Below are 6,000 nucleotides of genomic sequence, written 5' to 3'. Positions count from 1 at the left end.
TTGGGGATTTTGTTTTATTTAATATTTTTTACATAATAATAATTTTCTGGAGCGAAAAGAGCTGGTTACCGGTTACCCAGATTTTTTCGCTTGTACGGTCACCCAGATTTGAGTCAAGGTACCCTTACCCATATTAGAGTAACCACGGTTTTGCCGAATCTGGGTCACTTTGACATAATTTTGGGTAGATCCAGGTTAGCGTGTACCGAAATATGTCAACGCCTGTCAAAAAAAGCAAAAAAATGACACAAAAAAAACCTAAAAAAACAACAACAAATGAAAGAAAAAAAAAAGCCTTTTCGTGTGACAGCTCAACACGTCGACACGCTCAACGAAAGTCAACGAACTCAACTCGTCATCCGCTTTTTTCTACTCAATAGTGAGTAAATAATAAAAAAGCAATAAAAAACTACACTGTAAACCTCGCATTACCCATTAATGAGGAAAAAATACACACTATTTTTTGATATATGAACTGTCAAAATAATGGGTATTTTAAATTTTCAAATAATGGGTATTTTATCCCCATTTGATTATACATGGCGATTACCCTTTAATGAGTGAAAAAACACTTTAAGTGTTCGTGTTTGTCAATATCGGCTGTATAGGCATTTTCGAGTGGTGGATTAAGATGCTTTGCGGAAACTGCTCCAGTCGCTGTAAGTATTACCAGTGCTAAGTTTTTGGCAATAATGTTTCACCAGAATAATGAAAATCACTATTTTCCTTGTTTTCAGATTAACGGTTCTGGAACCTAACAAGCGCGGTCTTCTGATTGCCGGACCGGCGGAGCATGATGGGAACCAAAAACATAACGTCCAACTACTACCCAGGCCGGTAAATTTCCCGCAGCAATCCTTACTTTGATGACCATTGGAGGAAAATCGAGAAGAAATCTCTCTGCATCGCTCAAATGGAAGCAGAGAATGTGGTGCTTCCCGGAGTGCTTGGTGCTTGGTGTTAACGTATGCCGGTCTCGATGGCGGTAGGGCGATTAATCGGCGGATCGGCGGTGCTACTACCATTGACATATCATATTAATTATTGTAGTTGTTCTGTTTATGTACTACTTTATTTGCAATAAAAAGATATCAATCGATATAATTATTTTTAGTCTTTAATAAACGGTTCCCATTTTTTTTTTTGCTGTAGGAATAAACAAAAAGGACAAGAAAAAGGGTTTATTTCACCCATTTTAAGGTAGCTTTCAAAATTGATAAAGAGTAAAAATCACACCTTATTTTGACGTACAGCTTCAGTACTCATTAATGAGTAAACGCAGTTTACTCTTTTAATGAGTTGAACTATTTAACTTCATAATGGGTGAAATTTTACCCATTAAAGAGTACTTTGGTGGCACAGTGTACTCACCGGTGAGTAAAATCAAAATGAGCGTGTATACACGCTCATTTGAATCTACTCAAAAGTGAGTCGAAATGACTTGATCGAATTTTATGCTTTACTCACTTTTGCGTATAGATAGTGGAAGATATATAGATGAGCGAAGATAAATCCTCTGTCTCCAAACAAACTGTCAAACGTGTCTCCAAACGAGCATGACGTCACGATTTCAATGGAAACGTTAATGGCTGCGGTGACGTCATATGCGCGTGTGCACGGGCAAAAAAATTGACTCAGCCATGCTTTCGCTCATCTTTCGCTATACTTTTGCGTAATTGTTTTCCAACTGTCAAACAGTTAGAAAATTTTTAATGGAAAATGCTCTTTTGTTTTTTTTTTCTAGAGTCTTATGTGCAGAACAGGAGAACTTGAATCCTGGGTGATGCGGATAGAATCGATTTGGTTGTCAAAGTGAAGCCAAACTTTTCTATTGTGCCGGAGCCAAACATTGAAGATTGTGGTTATGTTCGTTTTAGATCTTATATTGATAAGTATTGTTATTATTTGGGGAAACAATAAAAATAAACTTTGTTTGGGTTTTGCATTCTTTTTAACAAATATATTCACATTATATTTCGAGTGGAAAATGAGTAGGAATGTAACTAAAATGCACTCGTTACGAGATTTCACGAGATTCAGCAGCTGATTGGAGCAGGAATGTATGTAAACCATCGTAAAGTCATGTAGAGTCTCGCGCATTTGTGCGCCTTCATGCAGCATGGAAAGAGAAATTCGAAGAGCGGGAAATGTTTGACAGCAAAGTAACTGCAAAATAATTTTGCTTATGTAATTGATTTCAAAATATCCCGCTGATCGCTTGAGAGCACAAAAGCGACTCTATCCGCAGCACCCAGCTTGAATCATGCTACTTCCTACACGCTTACTTCAGTTCACCCAAACATAAGTGAATAGTACACTACTAAAAATCCACACATATTTATTGGCAAAAATCCATATATTTAACTTATGATTTATATCAGCGCACACATAACCCTTTTCCACGCGAACTACTAACAAAATATATATGCAAATAAAGTTTATGTGTGATGTCGAATTAGCAATTATTTAATTTATGTGTGGTTCTTTATCGATTATATTAGGGTGGCGCTATTGCAAAAAATTATAACGGCGACACATATATCTTATATAGATATTTTTGGCAGTGTACCTATTGTCGCGACCGACCCAACGAAGTACCAATTGAGGGAGGGATGTCAGCTATCCACCTCACAATTGGAACGAATTCAGCTTCCTCCGATGGCTGTCCAAAGGCAGAGTAGAAAACGGCGCTACCCGTTCACTCTCCAAAGGGTGCCATCGGGAAATTCTGCTTCCTCCAGTGACATTTTGACCAGCAGAGGGCGGTGCCACCCGCTTACTCACTGGTCTTATAATGTCACCGGGAACTGCTCCGCTGGTCCTGGATGCCTTTACGCCGCGTCGATTCCACCAATGTGCCTCTAACACATCTGCCGAAAATACTCGAAACTTTTTGGTCAATTTTCCCATATCTATACACATATCAGTCATGTTACGCTAGTGATGGCTGAGTAAGCTCATACATCTTTTCATGTGCTCTGTTGCCATGTTTTCTAATACACTGATTAATAGCGTTACGTCATATTATATTGACTTTATGACTGATACCGAGCTTTACAAGTAAACTTGTTTTCTATGCTTAGAGCTTTCTGGCTACTTTCTGGCTATCACTACACCTATGATCGCCAAAAAGTGCACATACGTATTAATGGGTAAAGTGACATTTACCTATATATGAGTAAACCGACTTCACCCCGAGCTTCACCCGTAAATAGGTACTTGAATGACAGCGGTTTATTAGTAAATTTCACCCAAATTTGGGTAATTTTTCATTGTTTTGCTTTTGCTTGAGATTTTCAAAATATTGGAATTATCGAAATAATTGTTTAACAAAGTATTTAAATATTTATTACTTTTTTGACGTAGAACTACGTCTGTCTTTTCTATATTGGGGTACACTTTACGATTGCAAAAAATCGAAAAACGTCACGAAAATATGATAGACTTTGATCGTTAATATCTCAGCCGTTTCTCGATGGATTTTCACTTTTCTTGGACCATTAGATCAAGGAAGAGTCAACGCTTCATACCCGATGTACACTGAAGTCGTTTTTTACGCGGGTCTATTCACACAATCGCTTTTCATGCGATTTTTTTTTTACGCGAATTATGGGATTTACGTGGTTTATTCAGACATATTTTGATGTTTACGCAGTTTTTAACGTTGTTTTAATTTACGCGGCCCATATCCTTCGCGTAAACACCGAATCCAGTGTATTACAATATTTACGTATTATAATATTTACTATTGAAAACTTGCTAACAGTTTAGCAATCGGATTCGCTGAATCAGTTAATCTCGTAATTGCATTGAAAGCTTCTACTTCCATAGCACTACATTCCAACTGGAACTTGGCCTGCTCTTTAACTTATTAATTGAAAGCTTTCAACGCCGGGCATTGGATTAGTATGTATCTTGTGTGACAAATACAATGGATACACTATGCCCAGAGTGTCGAGAATATGTCGGATCAAGATCGGATCAAGGATCGATCTTGCCATCTCCGAATTCTGCGCCTTTATTCACAAGGCTAATTGGAGACCTCAAGCCAGCATAGACGTCAAATTATTGCAACTTACAGGGCTTTCAGCTGGTGCAGCTAATTTCTGCTAACTTGCACGCGCGATTTATCTCTAAAGCTTTTGGGTGTTTGACGACAGCTTCTCGCTAACGTCTATTGATGTCAGTAGAGGCTCGAATCTTCTTCGCTGCCGCAGTGGATGCGTTTTGGTAAAATTTATTCTGCTCGTTTTTGCTGATTCCTTGGTTTTTGCCGGAGTAAACGCAAAGTCCGACGCAACTCACGTGAAGGAATAATATCAATAAACTGACAAAATGTCAAGCAGCGGTACACTATCAGCCAGGGTACTATCGGAACTATCATTTGAGAACTCCTCAGGTGTGCGAAGTAGGCGAGTTATCATCGGGATAACTTTTCAAATGTTGTGATCAAATGATAATAAACACAGAACTATCATTTTACACTACTAAAAATCCACACATATTTATTGGCAAAAATCCATAGATTTAACTTATGACGTATATCAGCGCACACATAACCATTCTCCACGCGAACCACTTATAAAATATATATCCAAATAAACTTTATGTGTGGTCTCGAATTAGCAATTATTTAATTTATGTGTGATTATATATCGATTATATTAGGGTGGAGCTATTGCAAAAATTTATAACGGCTACACATATATGTTATATGGATATTTTTGGCAGTGTAATAATGCTATCCAATGAGAGCTTGAAGTAGCTCGAAGTTTCTCCTGTCCTGCTCATGCCCATTTGTTGACAAAAAAGAACGAGCAGGACGGGAACAACTTCGAGCTACTTCGAGCTGGACAGCACTAATGTAAACCTCATCAATGAAGCTCAATCGAATGCTTGGCATTGTGTTTTGGCGTTATGTAGTAAAATGAGTTCAAAAGTAGCATTTGCCAATGATCCTATGAATCGAGATACAATTATCTAATGATTCTTACTCTCTAGCGAGCTTTTATCAATTGATAATTTGGATATGTGATAACGTGTTGTTCATCCTCGATTATTTGAGTTAGGGATCTTGGATACCGTTTAGCGTTTTTAAAAACTAATTTTAATATACCGAAACACTTTATTAACGTAAGACCACTACACACTGCTTAATGAACAAGTAAAGAGAACGAGACACGTTGGCACTCGAGTTTTATAGCCTAATTCTGCCTACCTAGCACATTCCTACACCTAGCTTCTGATTGGTGCGTCGCGTGGCGTGATGCACCCCGTTGATTCCATAACGTTGAAAATTTTATTTTTTTATCTTTTTCAAACGTTGGTCTAAGCACTATCATCACCACGGATCGTAATGCTAACTCAATCCTAGGAGCACAGCATAAACAACGAAACAGATTCAGCCTGGCCTCGAAAAACGCTTGCTTTGGTCTCATCGAACAGAAAAGTCGAAAACCTTCACATTACATACAGCTACGTAGTTCAACGTCACCTTTGCGTACAACCCGATTGGGCTGCACATTTGAGTTTTTTTTATTAAAATCCACTGACAAAAATCCAATCATATCCATTATGTGTGGCACACATAAATTTGGCTATAGCATTTCACACATAACGGCTATGTGAAATCGCATAGCATGTATGTGGAAACACACATAACCCTCATTAACTAATAATATTTATGTGCATTCTCCTACACACTTAATTTATTTTACCGAGGCCGGCAAAATAAATTGCCGAGCTGTTGGCTAGATTGCCAACAGCTGAGAGCTCGGTAAAAATCTCGTTAAAAGTTCAAATTGCCGACTGAGCTGCAAAACATGTAGTCTTGTCAGCTGTCAAAATTTACCGGGCGATCGGCAAATGAATTACCGAGATCTTTGGCATATATTTTTACCGAGATTCAGCAAATGATTGTTTTTCTTCCTTTTCTTATGTCAAATGCAAAAAAAAAACCCAGATTAATCCACCTAGCGGTGATGGTGCCTTTCTCGACCT

This window comes from Armigeres subalbatus, unplaced genomic scaffold (genome assembly GCF_024139115.2).
Source record: "Armigeres subalbatus isolate Guangzhou_Male unplaced genomic scaffold, GZ_Asu_2 Contig942, whole genome shotgun sequence".
NCBI classification, from domain to species: Eukaryota; Metazoa; Arthropoda; class Insecta; order Diptera; family Culicidae; genus Armigeres; species Armigeres subalbatus.
The sequence above is the reverse complement of the archived record's forward strand: the minus strand, read 5'-3'. Positions refer to the sequence as shown.